General features: G+C 37.2%; 1 protein-coding gene and 1 pseudogene across 3 annotated transcripts in view; both read left to right on the forward strand.

Moving 5' to 3' along the window:
• The window catches only part of CAMK4 (calcium/calmodulin dependent protein kinase IV), a 150,003-nt gene that overhangs the window by 28,504 nt on the left and 103,983 nt on the right, over positions 1-17,516 (forward strand). The window lies entirely within an intron of this gene.
• LOC146542331 (uncharacterized) lies at positions 5,119-16,757 on the forward strand (annotated as a pseudogene).

A 17,516-nucleotide genomic window follows, 5' to 3' on the forward strand; every position in this document is an offset into this window, starting at 1 on the left:
GCTGCTGAAGCTGAAATTACAAAATATAAAAATATTAATGCATTAGCTAGGTTGACTTTACAAGAGAGGGTTCACAGCCACTATTTTCTTGTAGCAGATCTGCAGTTAAACATACGCGCACCCGAACAGCACCATGAAACATAACTGAAACTTGGAAGTTTGGGCTAGCTTCTTTTACTGTCAGTAGCTTGTGAGAAACTGTTGAGACAAAAATAAGTATAGTTGCTTTGGGACCTTTTTTTTTTTTTTTTTCTTTTTTTTCTTCTCTAAGTATGAAATAACTGAAAATGAAATAAATTCAGCTGTATCCAGATATGCTTTTGCGTTGAAGGGGGCATGTGGTTGTCATGAGACTGTATTAGGTAGCTCCATCTGCAGAACAGTGATTAACTTTGGCTCAGGAAGATATCTGTACCTTTTAGTGTTAGTTGTTTGGGGAGAGATCTTCCCAATCAGTCTAGCCTGCTGAGTTTTTTAATTCTTGTATGTTCCCAGCTTTGTAGTATCCATGTTTAAAAATGAAAACAAAAAACAAACATGCCACCATGTTTTTATCCTCCTAGTCCACTAATAGCCTAAGGCACCTATTTATGAATCGTCTTTTTCATTTAGGAAATCAGTGAAAATACTGAGGAGCATTAAACATGGAAGCAGACATCTGATGGATGATACTTGTATCCATTGGAACAAATTATAAATGTTTTTAACTGTCAGACTGTTTGGAACTATTATGTGATGGTGTTTATACAGTGTTGTGCTTTTCCTTTAGCATTTTGTCCTACACTGTCTATATTATTTCTGAAAATGCCAAGTGAGACAAATGTCATAGGCTTAGTGAATGTGATGAGTGCAGCATCCTGCTGAACATAGGTTACAGACAAACTGCTCAGCATCTTCTTCACTGCCTTATTTATTATTATAAAGTTTTTATGGTCAGTGATCTAAGTTTTTTTGTTTTGTTTTGTTTTGTTTTTTTTGTAAGAAATAAAATAATTATCATGTGACAGTTAAGGTCAGTGGTACAGGCATGAATGGTTCCTTGGATTCCTCACATGTTCTGTTGTTTATTCCTGATATGATCCTGCTATTCCACCTCAGGACTATTAAAACTGACAAATTCACACTGTGAGGATTGTATGTGCTTTATTAAAGTTCACTTAATTAAATTATTTTAATAAAATTATTATTTACTCATTAAGTATTAGATTCAGTAACAGTGTGGAAGATTGCACAGCTGAGGTAAATTTTAAATCTGGCTGTTGTTGGAAATGTAATATTGAAAAGACTTTTATTTAGTGAGGTGCCAATCTCTACCTTATGTTTGAAACTGGAAAGACACTGACTGCTTCATAAATCATTGAATCATAGTAGAATGGTTTAGGTTGGAGGAGACCTTTAAGATGATCTAGTTCCAAATATGATCCTTCGTAGTGTAGACCTTTCAACTAAAATAGAATATTGAATTAAGTTAGTCAGTGGAAATACTTTTGATTTTAATGTCTAGGTGAACAATAGTATAGACTTTGTTACAAATGCTTTTAGACTAAAAAGTGGACAGTTTCTGGACACTGTTCAGAAATGGAAGAATATACTCATCATAAATGTAGAGATTTTCTTATGTTCATGAATGGTCTGTTAGCATTTGTACTAGACATATACATACATTGGATAACATTCCCAGATAAACTCAGGAAACTAGATTCCATTAAACAAACAAACAAACAAACATAGATTATATAGATTATATTAAGAAGCTGACAAAAATGCTATTCTTCTTGGCAATAATTTTCTTACTTCGTTTGCATTTCTAGAAGTAAGGAAGATATTGATACTGAGATATTGAAAAGCTAGCTCTCCTTAAAAGCTGAATTCTCCAAAATATAATTAATCTTTTAAGAGATATCATACTAGGAGGTTTTAGTTGTATTTATGGTTGTATTTCTCCACTCTGAATATGAGATTTCGATTTCTTGAACTTTCATTGCAATTCTTCCTGAGTCATTCTGTTTCTCTGAATATAGGAACATTTTTTTTTTCTATCTCTAATTCACAAAATATGGGCTGTTCTAGAGCTTTTACTATTCTAAGTGTTAGGAAGGGAAAGTATTTTTTTATTATTATTTTTAATAAAGACAAAATGAGAGGAAAAAATATTAATAAAGAAACCAGAAGAGGAGAGGTGAGTTACCTTCGGTTTTTAAGGGAAAAGATGTTTTGGGAAGCACAGTGAAAAATAGATAGGTTATCCTACAGTGCCATAATGCCACAGCAATAGAGGTACTAATGCAAAGTTTCTCCAGAACATAATAGTTGTTAATGCAGTGCTTGCTAGAACTAAAATACTACTGTGTCATTAAAATCTGAACATTAAGGATAAAGTTTTACAATTTTAATAACCTGTACAATTTTTTCACTGAACTTGCTACACTGAGGAAGTGTGGTTAGCATGTTGACTGACAAGTTCAGTTTAAATTTATTAGTTGGCACGTAGTAGGCATTCAGATTCATACAAAAATGAATCCAGCATAGTGAAATGCTTGTAATCACTTTTAAAATATGAACCTGTGGCCTGTGAACGTGACTGCAGTATGCATACATATTGTAAGGTAACATATTTTTTTACTGCACTGCACTACTGACCCCTTGATTATGTCAACTTTTACTTTGAGAAATATCTAGCTATTGGTGATATAGAAACAAACTTCAAGTGGTTTATAATACCAGTGTTCAATTCTAGATTTGTTGTTGAGACCCGAGGCTGTCTGTCTACACTTGCTTTCAAGAAATGACGTTAAGTTTTCTTCTGCTTTGGTTCATATAGAACAACTTTATTCTTAAGTTTCTGTTGCAGATTAGTGTTAGTATGATTCATTCTGAGATAACTTTACCCAATATATATATGTTTGCAAATCCAACCATATACTCAAGTAATTAACTTCTTTAGTTAGGGATGCACATAACTAAACAATGACATCTATGACAATCTTTAAAATTTACTTTTTCTTCTCAATTTCCTGATCTGTTGTCAGTTCATTTGTGTTGCTATGATGCAGCTGTCAAGCATGCATGTAATAAGTTGAATGTAAAGCTAGCATCTGTTCTGGTATCTGCTTTTGGCCTGTATACAAAGCTGAAGCTGTTTGTCCAACAGCAGAATCATGGGAGATGACAGAAAGTTATGTACGCAATGAAAAACATTCTGAAATTTTTATAACAACGCTAGGCTTTTCATACGGTTTTGAGAAGTATGTAGCAAGATGAGATGCCCTTTGAAGATTTCATTAAGACATAAGGATATGAAAGAGCTCATTGAAATTATAAATGAAACTTGAGAGAACTCATTGGGTGTGTCTGTTCAGCTGCTGATGTGGAGAGCAGGCAGTTGCACCACGAAGATTACTTTAATAGAGTTATCTATCAGGAACACATATTATTAAATATATAAGTGCTTCTAGTGAATTGTGTTTTGATTTATAGGATTTATTTAAAATTGCAAAATTCTCTGCAATTGTAACAGTCCACTTAATAAGGGTCACATTTTTACTGTGTGAAAGACACAGTCTTTTAATTGAAGAGTACAGAAAAAGGCAAAAAGAGACAGTTCAGAAAGTACAGACAGCAAATAGGTTAATGAGTTAGTAAATGTCAAATGGCTGCTCTCAAAATAAATTTCTTTCTTTGACCTGTTGTACTGAATATAGTTTAATAAGGTCATCAGTGTCCTCAGGGGATTATAAAAAGGAGGGGAATCAACTTTTTGCAAGGGTAGACAGTCATAGGACAGGGAGGAATGGTTTTAAGCTCAAGGAAGGAGGGTTTAGATTGGATGTGAGGGAGAAGTTCTTTACAGAGAGAGTGGTGAGGTGCTGGAACAGGCTGCCCAGAGAGGTTGTGGATGCTCTGTCCCTGAAGGTGTTCAAGAGCAGGTTGGATGGGGCCCTAGGCAGCCTGGTCTAGTACCAGATCTGGAGGTTGGTGGCCCTGCCTGTGGCAGGGTGATTGGAACTTGATGATCCTTGGGTCCCTTGCAATCCAAGCCATTCCATGATATTGTGATTCTCAGCTTGTATTTTCCTTCTAATGACTTAAAATGCTAATTGAAGTCCTAAAAATCCTGAAAGTAGTGTAGTACCCAGATTTCAAGGGACTGATTACAGGTATGGTTAGAGCCTGTTCATGCTCATAAAGAAAAATTTATTGGATTACTTTCAAACAGATTTTTAACTTAACCTGAAGAAGGATGTGTGATAGGAAAGATAGAAGTCTTTCTAAGTCTCTGAGGATGCTCCTCTTTTTTTTATCTCATTAATTATGTAGCTTGTAGGGAATTTTTCCTAAATTAAGCTTTGGAGCAAACTCAGGTATTGATCTTTTTTTTCACCCTTCATCTAAATCCCATTTCAGTTATTACAAGTTTATGTAAATGCACTTATCTATTCTAAATTTGCAGCAAAAGGATAAGCTTTCAGATTGATCATAGGTTTGCTGTGAACCAGTACAATTTACTTTAGGAAATTGTGGAGATTTGGGGGGTTAAAATGATAAAACAATCTTCTTTTGAAGAGTGTAAGGCTTTCCAGAAAGAAGGGTAGTATAAAAATAGAAACCTATAGAAAAGAAAGAGAACAAAAACACGTACACTCTGAAAAGTAGTACTGTGAATAGCATTGCAGAGATTTTACAGAGAAAAAAAGCTTCTTGTATTCTGTTGACTTCCAGATAAAATCTCCTGAAATTTTTTAAAGGATTTTTATTCTACCATATCGCAGGGCTTGACCAATAATAATGTTTTTTCAGTCTGAACTGAAGCCTCAAGCAGTGAAGGCACTTGAGAACTGAAGTCAGTGGTGTTACTCTTATGTTTAAAATTAATATTAGTTTTAAGATCTGTAAAAGGGCATCACCACTTATCACAGTTCAAGACAGGATGTTTTGATTGAAATAATGAGCTCCCTTCTCTACTGGTCTCTCTTGTGTTGCAGAGACAACGTGTAAAACTGTATCATGCTTTCTTGAGTCCAAAAAACTAGTACAGTTTCCAGTGTCAGCACATTTACTCAACAGGCACACTGAGTATAATGATTCTTGGAAAGGTAAGTTGCCACAGAGACCTGCTGTACATTTCATTTAAGTCTGTAAGGTTTTATAATGATTAGTAAAAAGAAATTAATTACTTTTGTTTTTCATAACAGCATAATCTGGCATAGATGCTTGGATTTTACTGAGAGTAGATGCATCTCGTGAGTCAAATATGCTTTTCAGAGTATGGTGCCACTTAAGTAACTGCTAGTATAGTCTCCTGATCAGACTAGTTCGTAGTTTAAAGTTCTCTGCTATAGAGAAAAAATGCTCTCTTGTAATGAAAAGCGTATTTTATTTTGATTGAGAGTTATTTTTAATTTCTCTGGAGCTTTGCATAGATACCTCTTAAATACATGTCACTTGGAACCTTTCACCACAACTTGTGGTTTGCTGACTTGATATTTAACTGTTTGCTTCTGCACATTATTTTTTTTTTTCCCAAAAAAAAGAGAATTTCAGTGAATTATGAACTCAAATCCAAAATCTTTAAATAGGCAAGAAAATTAAACTCAGAGTAACTGCAGATGTGTCTTCTGTCAGCAACTGACAGTTGCCGTTTTGCAGTTACTTTAGAAAGCTACATGAAGGAGGAGTGGAGGCTGAATAGCATTCAAGATCCAGAAAATGTGTGAGCTCAAACACACCAGCATTTAAATATATTTAAATACCTGTCATTCATAAACCTTGTAACTTAACCGAATTTGTTATAAATCGTTGTGGTTGCCCATGTTTTTCTTTTAATAAAAGGAGGATGGGTAAGATGTGTTAATAAGCTTTCTAACTGAAGTTATGCAAGATCGCTTTTAGCATTTTTAGAAATTAGCAGCAATGTAATTGAGTTTTAGTAGAACCGAAGGGTGTGATTACTATTAGGTATTTCTGCAACATAATGCACTTATGTAACAATTTATATACAGTTATGTAGCAGAACTGGAACATATGTGTTTTGGAATTCCCAGATGGTTTTATCAAGGGAATTGCTTTAAGCATAATGAAACTTGAGCATAACATGGAGGAACAAAGATTGTAACTACTGCTCAGCAGCTCCTTGTCAGTAGCTGCTTGTCCAGAACATCATTTTGCCAGGTATTTTCTGCTTACAAACCGTACTTTGTGTGGTTTTTTGTTTTTGTTTTTGTTTTTGTTTTTTTTTTCTCCTTCCTGCGTGCTGCAGTGTAATTCAGGAGCAAGAACTTCTTTGAAATAACACATCTGGGGTACCCACGTTGACACTGCTGTTCTACCAGCTGCGATCAAGGGTGCAGGCGACTTGGCGCTGACCAGGGTACTGAGCCCCGGGCCGCAGAGACGGGCAGCGACAGGTCTGGGAAGCGCGCGGCTCTGCTGCCAAAGCGGAAGAAAAGCCACAACTATTGCTCGCGGCAGAGGGAAGAGGCAGGTGATTCCAGCGGGGAACATAAGAAAAAAGACTATCATAAGATCTCAAATGCTTATTTATTTTTCTAAGTAAGCATGCTAGTGCTCTGCAGAACAATGTAAAATCATTGAATGATTTGAGTTGGATGGAGCCTTTAAAGTCGCCTAGTTGCAACCCCCCTGCTGTAGGCAGGGACACCTCTCTCCACAACAGGTTGCTCAAAGCCCCATCTATCCTGGTCTTGAATGCTTCCAGGGAGGAAGCATTCACAGCCTCACTGGGCAACTTGATCCAGTGTCTCGCTAGTCTCACAGTGAAGAATTTCTTACAAATTTCTAGTCTAAACCTACCCTCTTCCAGTTTAAAACCATTTCCCTTTGTTCTGTTGCTACCTGCCCATATAAAAAGTCCCTCTCTAACTTTCCTGTAGGCCCCCTCAGGTACTGAAAGGCTACTGTAAGGTCCCCTCTGGAGCTTTCTCTTCTCCAGGCTGTGAAGCCCCAGCTACCTCAGTCCTCATAGAGGAGGTTCTCCAGCCCTTTGATAATTTTTGTGGCCCTCTTCTGGACTTTATCCACTGATGCTGTAATTCCATCATAAAAGACCACCAACTTTGTCAGGCATGGTTTGCTCTAGGTAAAACCATGTTGGTTACCACTAACCACATCATCTTTATTTTCCACTTGCCTTGGTAGGGCCTTCAGAAGGATCTGCTCCATGATCTAGCCAGGCAGAGTTGGGGCTGGCTGGCCTGTAATTCCCTACATCTTAGTTTTTTCCTTTCTTGAAAATGGGAGTTATGTTTCCCCTTCTTCAGTCAGTGTGAACTTCTCCAGGCTACCATGATCTTTCAAATTTGATGCATACCAGCTTGGCAACTTCATCTGCCCATTCTCCCAGAACCTGTGGATGGATCTCGCCAGGTACCACGGACTCATGCACTTTCATTTTTCTTTAGATGTTCTTGAATCTGATCTTCACTTGCAGCAGTCATATCTTCATTCTTCATGTTTAATTTGAGATAAATTGAGTGAAAAAATGAAACTTTTGGGGTAAATAATTTCAGTTGAATTTAAACCCTTTTTTGATGAGGATTGTAACAGAATTGCTGATGTAATAATTTCAACCACGAGCTGCATGTCTACTTATGTGGTAGAAGTTAGAGGTTGGTGGTTGTTGCAGGAAAAAAAAAAAAAAAAACCAATGAATTATAGCCAGTCACTTTGTGACACACCTCTACTTCTGTACTTCCTTGTAGATGAGAGAACAATTTTTCTATTGCTTGCCTAAGTTAAATGTAAAATGGCATACCTGAGAGCCTTTCCCCATACTGTAGAAAATTTTGAACATTGACCTATACTCGTGCCTGTCACAGGAACTTTTCTTTATCCCTTTGGAAGCACTATTGAGTAGGAAATATGTCAATGATGAGCAATTTTGTAAATGCTTTCTGTCAGTGTTTTCTCTCTATAAGCCTGCTGAAAACAGTTTTAAAAGTTAAGTTTTTGTATGCTGTGCAGCATACAGATTCCTATCTCATTGCATCAGAACATACTAGATGGAGAAGTCTGAACATTTTATAAGAACTTCCTTTACCAGTGTGTTTGCACTTGCCAAGCATGCGCTGAATTTCTTCAGCATGAGTTAACTAGTAGTCAACATTATTTTTTGATACCCGTTTTTGCAGCCAGCCATCTGTGGTTGAAATCCTCCCCCTTCAAAGCTTCTGCAAGTTGTTTTTTTCTCTGTATTAAAAAATCTGGATGATCAAGGCATTCTGCTTGTTTTGTTTTACTGTTGGTAATGTAGCTATTAACAAATCTTTCCTGTGTGAAATTAGAAGACAACTGATTTCAGTAAAACAACAAATTATTCATTTTCTTTGGCTAAAGTGTGGGTAAAAACAGAAAAAAACTTGATACTTTAAAAAGCAAAATCAGCTGCAGCAATCTGATTGTTCTGTTAGCCCCTCTTTAATTTTATTATTCTTAGATCAAATTTAGTCTGAAACCAGAACTGATCCTTAGGTGATCTAACATAACCTCTTGTCTAATCCAGTTGACTAAATGTCATGGAAGTACACAGATTTTGAACCCTTTATTGAGGTAGTTTTTTTGTTTGTTTGTTTGTTTTATTGTTGTTTTGTTTTCTTTCAGTGTGATTATCTGTGTAGCTTTAAGTGGACTAGCAAAATCCAGTCAGGAGTAAATGCTTCTATAAGAAATTAACTTTTCAGAGTTGTGGTCTCAGCAGTTGGTCAGTTTCACAGGAGTTTGAAATTGGAGAATCTCACCTGGTAAGATCAGATCCTATCATCCTAGCTTTCAGTACATTGTTTGAAAGAGTTCTTGCTAGCATTAAATGAATGTGAAGTAGGGTACTAGTGAATATGAGCAAAAGCATTACAGATTTAAAACAGTAATTATTATTTAATGAAAAGCTGTACTGCTTTTTAAGATATTATTTTAATGTATTACTTTCGTAAAACTCAATTCAGTGCTCTATTGCAAAGACTTTCAAAATCTCACATACTTCAGACAAAAATAGTTTCACATTTGCAATTTCAGTAGATCATGCAAATGTACAAATGGGGTGGTTTTGCTTTTCATGAAAATAATTGCTAAGTATTTGAAAAATTTGGGGTGGATTACAAACAAATTTTCCATCTGGGTACAATGTTCCTTGTGCAAGAGCAAAATGTTACTTCTGGTCTGTGTGTGAATCACCAGTGGGTCCCCACAGGGAAAAAAAGAAAAAAGAAAGAAAGCAAGAAAGCACAATATTTGCTGAATAAGCAGGTACACATGTTTGTACATAAAATTCCTTGGATGGTCTGCTTTCAAGTGAAATGATCAGGTTTGTGTGTGCAATTAGATGCACTGTAACAGAATAGCATGACTGAAGGCATTTGTTCATTGAGTATATAAAAATGACCTAATAATATTCTCTGCTTTTGATACCTTGAAATAAAGTTCCAACTTCCAAAATACTGATATTTGTTTCTGAACTTGAAAAAGCAAATCTGGTTCAAGGCTTTGTATCTGGGTCTTTCTTTTGATGTTGTGAGTTGGAGAAGTTCGGATGAGCTTTCAGAAAAGAAGCAATGCTTGAGTACACGGGCAGGTGGTCAGTGAGCCAGAATTTGTTTGCTTGCTTTTTGCCTTACAGAAAAACAAACAGATTGTCCAAAGAAGGCAGAGAGAAGACTTTCTGTGTGGTTTCCTCTGCTTACAGCAGATTTTAGCTGAAGAGAAAAATTTGCTGGTTAAATAGCTAGGTGCTGTGGTCAGCGCAGGAGTGTTGTCATAAGAGTAAGAAGATGAAGAGATAGACTTGAATAGGAAAAAGCATTTGGAAGCATAGAGAGGAAAATGCTGTGCAAGGGACTTTTGTGAGCTGAAAACAAAGTTTCCGGAAAGTGTGAGCTCACAAGAACTTTGAGAAATATTGAATCCTACTAATTAATCAGTTTAACAATTTGATCTGTAACAACATATTCTGCTGCACTGAAATACGTTACAGAAAAACAGAACTGATTAATGTTTATAAATCTGACTGTTTACATGGCTGGTGGGAGAGTTTTGAAAAAGTTAACAAAAACTGACCTCTGGAGCTTCAGATATATGTATCCTTTAGGTGCAACAGCTATTTCTATCATTATTGTGAAAGCAAAATATAATTTTGGTTGGAAAAGTTGCTATATGGAATTTTTACTTTTAATTTAGAATACTGTCTTTCTAGATTCTGTCATGGAATGAAGGCAAAATATAGCACTGCTTCTTTGTGGAGTAATAGTTGCACCCTATTCTATAGATATATGTTAATCTGTTAATATAACCCTATACATTGCACCCAAAACATGCAACCAGAGATGATGAAAGAAACTCACTCTTTTATGATGAAGAGCATAATAGGTAATGCTGCCTCATCTCACTGTGTCTATCACAGTGGATTACCACAGAGTGAGATAAATCTACTCTCTGTTTTTATACAAGAGTTCCCTAAGAACTGTCTTATAAATTTTACCTTTCTCTGGAGTTTATTTTTTGGCTAATATGATCTACAAACACAGTCACCATTATAGTGTTGACAATTCAAAGATCAGATTTTTTTTACTCCTTCTGCCTTTATAGCTAACATATAATTATGATAGAATGCCATTGAAACTTCGGTCTCTTTTACAGTTTTGCCTATCTTCTTTCTGCTCAGAATGCTACTCTTAAGTAGTCAGTGATGATAAAAGGAGGACAAAATGAACCCCTCCCTTGAAGTTCGTAGCAAAATTACAGCTTCTGGGCATTTGGATAAAGAGATATGAAAGAGAGCATGCCAGCTTTGATCGAAAGTTCCAGATTGTTTTCCCATCTGTGCAATTCTTCCTTCTAAATTCACACACCATCTTGCATCCTAATCCAAGTTCGATTGGAGTGGGCTTGAAAGTTTTTCAAATGTTCTTCTTAATCACTTCAGCAAAATATAGTGAGGCTTTCTTACACAAGGGGAATTCTTCTTTGTCCACTGCAATTCCTTACCTCTTCTCATTTTCACCCAGAGCTAGCATTTTCAGAGCACTCACTGGAATAACATCTGCATTCTTTCTCTAACACTTATCTGATTGCAAACACTGCCAATGTCCAAATGTTCAGTTTAGTCTGGCAGCATAAAACTCAATTACTGTTTTAAGATCCAATACAGTGGGCACTGCTGAATTAATAACACCTTCAAAAATCTGTTTTTGTACATGACTTTAAACATTTTGCCTTTTCCTAACAGTAAAAATGGGAGAATTATCCTACAGGTGTGAAATCCTTCATGTACCCATAGCATAAACACTAAATGCATCTTAAGTTCCTTGCTTTTTTATATGCAGATGTATACGAAGATAATGCGAAGAAGTGTTGACAGAGAAATGTAATCTTCATAGTTGCCTGTCATTCTAAAAGCAGTTACTTACAGTATATAATGTGGCAAAATCTTTGTGATCTGAATATCTGTGTACTGGGATCAGAGTATAAACTTTTGGGAAGTTAGGGCTTTATAGAGGAAATGAGTTTTGTTGTTAGCAACATAGTTTGTGTTTATTCTGTTAATATGTAGGGAAAAGCAATTCCACAGCCCAGTGGGATTTAGTGTGCAACTCTGAAATTAAGGAGATCTTTCTTCTTTTTCAAAAACATTTTGCACTTGGGAAAGCTTATATTTAATTGCTTTTTTTTCTTTTTTCCTTTAATTCTTGCACACTAACAGCTTATAGTATCAACTGCTCTACTCTTTGATTGCTACCAGCTATGTATGCATTCATATGATTTTCATCCTTTCCATTTTAGAATATATGTTCTTTCTTTCAATTTCTTTGGAATCGGCTACTAAATTGGCATGACTGTTTCCGATGCTAGTGCATTGTTGCTTACATAACCTTGGAAGAAATTTTAAGGAATATTATTGAATTGTGTTTTAATCCAAAGTATATCTGATTTATTTAATTCTTCTGTGTTTTTACATGTCTCTGTTTATTACTGTCTCTATTTGTGCATATCTATAATTGATGAATCAGAAATAAAACAATAGAATGTCAACTATCTTCCTCCTCAGAGGAAGATACCTCACTAGATACCTCACTAGATAAATACAGTCTTGAAGGAAAGTCAAGTTAAACCACATCCTATTGGTTTCAAGTACTCTATCTTGTTAGCTCTTTTTTTTTTTTTTTTTTAATTAAATGCCAACTGCTATGGCAGTTTAGATCCTTGCAAAATATCACTTGCTAAAGTTTTTGGAACTACAGGATTGTAATTAACGCAGGTTCCTAATGTCTGCTTTTCTGTTGAATAAAACTATTACATTTTCCACCTCTTTTTATTTTTTAATACTGCAATGGAGTTGCATAATCTGATGTAGTATAGGTTGCCACTTTGCAAACTTAAATGCAAACTAGATTATTCAATCTTAACTCTGGTTAGGGCCAAATTGCCTGTATCTTATGTGATAATTAAGCAGAATCAGCCTGATCGCCAACATATGTGTATGTATCAGTTCTGTGCTATACATTTCTTTCATGCCAGCGTGTTAGAAGATGTTAGCAGAAATTTTGTAATGAAATCTGATGATAAAAAGGTATGTATACATTTTTGGGAAAGTAAAATGGAAAGTTTTCTGAACTTTTAAAAAGCATATAGGGAGTGAAATTGTGAAAGAATTATGTGCAAAGTATACAGTGGCATTTAGCATGTCAAAAAAATCCTCCAGGCATTAATCACATATTTTCTGTGTATTATCATTAATCACTGATAAATGTACTCTCACATATTGTCCATAAAATTTGTAAAACAAATCTTAAAAGCTCTTTAAAGCTTTTCAAGGTGACTGAGAAATTAGTTGTCTCAGAGAACTGGCAATGTGATATCAGTCCTGTTACCTTTGACTTCTTAATTTAAACCTGCTGAGCAGTATGAGTCTTTGAAAGTGCTAATCAGGTGGTGGGTTTTGTTGAATTTCTTTTCCTCTTTCAGTTGATTGCCTTCTATGAAGGCAGACTCATAGGAACATAGAATCATAGAATGGTCTGGGTTGAAAACAACTTCAAAGATCATCTAGTTTGAACCCCCCTGCATGGGCAGGGTCGCCAACCACTAGACCAGGCTGGCCTTGAATGCCTACACAGACAGGGCATCCACAGCCTCTCTGGTCAACCTGTTCCAGCACTTCACTATTCTCTGAGTGAAAAACTTCCTCCCATTATCTAACCTAAACCTCCCCTGTCTTAGTTTAAAACCATTTCCCCTTGTCCTATCACTATCAACCTTTGTAAACAGCTGTTCACCCTCCTGTTTATATGTTCACTTCAAGTTCTGGAAGGCCACAGTACTCCCTGGCTCCTTCTCTTTCCCAAGGTAAACAAGCTCAGTTCCCTCAGCCTTTCCTCACAGGAGAGGTGTTCCAGCCCTCTGATCATCTTAGTGGCCCTCCTCTGTACCCATTCCAAGAGCTCTTTCTTGTGCTGGGGGCCCCAAGCCTGGATGCAATACTCCAGATGGAGCCTGACAAGAGCTGAGTAGAGGGGAACAATCACTTTCCTCCCCCTGCTGGTCATTCCTCTTTTCATTCAGCCCAGAACACAGTTGGCCTTCTGGGCTGCAAGCACACACTGGTACTCATATCTGGCTTCTCATCTCCCAGGACCCCAAGTCCTTCTCCGCAGTGCTGCTCTCAAGGGATTCATTCCCCATTCTGTATTAATACCTGGGGTTGTCCTTGCCCAAGTGCAACACCCTGCACTTGGCCTTATTGAACTTCATTAGGTTTTCATGGGCCCAATTTTCCAGCCTGCCCAGGTCCCTCTGGATGGCTTCCCTTCCCTCCAATGTATTGACTGCACCGCTCAGCTTGGTGTCATCTGTAAACTTGCTGAGAGAGCACTCAATGCCATCATCTGTGTCATTGATGAAGATCCTGAAGAGCACTGGTCCCAAGATGAACTCTGAGGGACACCACTTGTGACTGGCCTCCACCCTGACACACTACTCTTTGGCTCCATCCAGCCAGCCAGTTCTTAATCCAATGAACAGTCCACCTTTCAAATCCATACCTCTCCAATTTAGAGAGAAGGATGTGTTGACGGACCATGTCAAAAGCTTTGCAGAAGTCCAGGAAGATGAAATCTGTCGCCCTTCCCTTGTCCACCCATGCTGTCACTCCATCCTAGAAAGCCACTAGGTTGGTCAGGCACGATCTGCTCTTGGTGAAGCCATGCTGTCTGTCTCGGATCACTTCTTTGTCTCATATGTACCTTAGCGTAGCTTCTAGGAGGATCTGCTCCATGACCTTCCCTGAGATAGGACTCACTGACCTGTAGTTACTACCCTAATTAACAACCCTCCACTAAATCATGTCTCTGAGCATGACATCCAAAAGGTTTTTGAACACATTCAGGGATAGTGACTCAACCACCTTCCTTGGGAGCCTATTCCAGTGTTTAACAACCTTTTCTGTAAAGTGTCTCCTGATATCCAAGCTAAATTTTGAATATGTTGGAGACTCTCATGAATACTTACTAAAAAAGAATCTCAAAGGCATATACAGTTTAACTGTGCTTTTTTTTTTTTTTTTTAATTTGTGTTTCTTGTGCTAGTGTATGTGTTATGGTTTTGTGATTTTTGGTTTTCAGTATTCCACATCATGTGGTGCACTGGGTGTTAAAATGTTAATGCTCCAATTCTGGGCACCTGTCCCTATACATTGCAGAAATCATGGGATCTGGCCCTTCCTGGCGGGGCTTTCTCTTACTGCCTTGCAGTAGATGCTGGAGGGTGCTTTCCTAGCCATACCAAGCTTTTCGATCTCAGGAACTCTCTCCTATTTTATTTTATTTATTAGTCTCAATTTCAATTAGATTGTATTACATCTTGCATTCTGATATCATAGTTAGTAAAATAAGCTTTTCCTCCACAGATTGTTGCTGCTGTTTTTTTTTCTTTCTTGAGGCCAGCTCCTATCTCCCTATCCCTTTTCCCTTTTCCTTCCCATTTTGTGGGGCCAAAAGGGGCCTACAAACGTACTGCCCCCCTGTCATGGGCACAGATTGATCTAGTTAGCTACGTGACAGTTTTTTGGTGAAGAATGCAGGCAATAGCTGCTTTTTAGCTTTTAGAACAAATCTCTCTGCTCTCAGAGAGCATTGTTATGGAACGTTATCAGCAGTTCAGGTTTCTGTGCTTAAGAACTTAACTTTGAAAGCCCAGGTGGGCTGCCAGTATTCTGGGATATTTGTAAACTTTGAGCACTGTTTAGTCTGGGCAGTGCTTTTTTTCATTTGTTTTTTTTCCTCCTCTTATCAGTCTCTATTCATTAACCCCTTTTTAGCAGCTATCAGCTATGAACCTGCTCTTAGTCGTGGGGATGCTTTCTAAGGGATTAAAAGCCATCATGCTACTCGCAACTTACTGGCCAGTTATCAATGTCATGATTTCTTGTTGTGGAATTGTGTTCGTATATAATCAAGTAAGGGCACTGGTGGAGACACCTGCATGGTACTTATATGCAATGTGATGTGATTTGAATTTTGATACTTACATCCCAGATGGAGTAGCTAATTTTATGAACAACTATATCCCAAATGGAATAGCAAATTTTACAAACAGCACGATGTTCAGACTGTTTTCCAGGCTTTCTTCTTAGTTTGTCACACGTTTTTCAATGCCAAATTAATGCTCATTTTTGTGGGCATACTCTTGTGCGTGTTATCAGTCTCCCTGAATGTTTTCCTATCCATTCATGTTATGTGGAAGGAGTCTACTTGAAAACCAGAGAATGCTGTCTGGCAGGGAATATGGAGAGGTTAAGGAAAAATCTTAAAAGCATGAAGACCCGCAGTGTCATGGGATTTCACTCTTAACACCTGTGAGATCCTGAGAAACTAAGCCTGTATTTGAGTCAGGGTTGGTGTGGCTTACATAGATCTAAAGGCGTAGAACTTATTTGGGAGTTGGCTTGTGCTTACCAGGCGCTATATAATACTGTTCTGGAAAGAGAGTTTCCAAGCTGAGGCTCAAGCCAGAGAGGAAAACCTCCAAGTGAAATCTGATCAATCACAGGAGACACCAGTAACAATGTCAGTTGCCCCTGTGGAAGGCCCATGTAGAATTCTGTACTTTCAGCTTGGAAGTTGGGAAAAGGACGAAAACACTGAAGCAGCAAATCTCAATAACCCATCTTTACTACAGAAGAGTGAGGTCAAAGAACCTTAAGTGTTAACTGTTACTGATTCAGGGAGTAAGTTGTAATTCATTTGAGAGGTGCGTTATGGGAGGTGGGAGGCAAATGGTTGAGATCAGATTATTCTTGCTGGTGCACAGCAATAGGACAAGGAGTAATGGCCTAAAACTTAAATACAAGAAGTTCTGTAAAAACATACAGAAGAACTTGTTTATTCTAAGAGCAGTGAAGCACTGGAACAGGTTACCCAGAGGGGTTGTGGGGTTATTCAAGACTTATCTGCATACCTTCTTGCTTTAGCGGGGGGCCAAACTCAATTCTTGAGGTCTCTTCCAACCCCTGTGATTCTATGATTATGACAAAACCATATGATTATTACTGCTTGCTTTGTTTCAGCTAGATGTACCACATTTGTAAATTCCAGAAAATGTTTTGTCCAAAGAGAAGCTTTCTAGAATTGTCAGAACATGTACCTCTTGGTAAAAATGATCTTTTAGACTGGAAATTTGAAATAAACTAAGAATGCTATAGATGCTACAGTGAGTGAACACATTAAAAAACAGAGAAACTTCTTGACCAAACCCTAAGACAGTAACAAGTAGGTGTAAAATTTAGCTTTCATCATTCAGTGCTTGGTGTTGGCAAAGGAAATAGAGTAACATTGCTTTTGAGGTGTCATTTCTGTGTTCTTAATCCCATCATGGATGTTTCCTACTTTAAAAACAGATGTGATTTTAAGAGAGCTGACTCGGAAATGTGACATAGCACTACTATTTCGCAACAGTGAATTTAATGCTATTCTCAGACACTTTCAGCTTTTTTTTCAAAGATGTAAATTTTTTTAAAATCATGTCTCATTTGAAAAGACTTCTGAAGGATTGTTCGTGGTGTCCAATTGTAGTATAGCATATGAAATGTAGCCAGTAAGTTCAAATGATAATTTGTATCCGAATATGCCTGTGTTGTGTTTTGTTTGCAAGCTCTGTTAGCATCCAAAATGATTATAAAGAACTTAACTACATGTGGAAACATATGCCCTGATTCCTCCTGGTAAGAGAGATTTCCTGTGCTTTAGAGATTCAATGTACTGTCTGAAATTAACTGCCTACATACAGTAGTTCATGGAGTTTCACCAAGACTTTCCTTTGTTTAATGCAGTGTAGCAGAACCACTACACATGCCTCCTAAAAAACTGGACATAAAATTTTATTAGGCATCATACAAAAGCAAGAACATTAATAAACTGTGCATGTAAAAAGCAATGAATGTGTAGGAAGAAAGTCTCTGCCCCAGGGAAACTCCTTGTGTACTGGAAAAGTAGAACCCACAAGCACATACATCAAGC

Source organism: Meleagris gallopavo, chromosome Z, assembly GCF_905368555.1.
Source record: "Meleagris gallopavo chromosome Z, MGAL_WU_HG_1.1, whole genome shotgun sequence".
Lineage (NCBI taxonomy): Eukaryota > Metazoa > Chordata > Aves > Galliformes > Phasianidae > Meleagris > Meleagris gallopavo.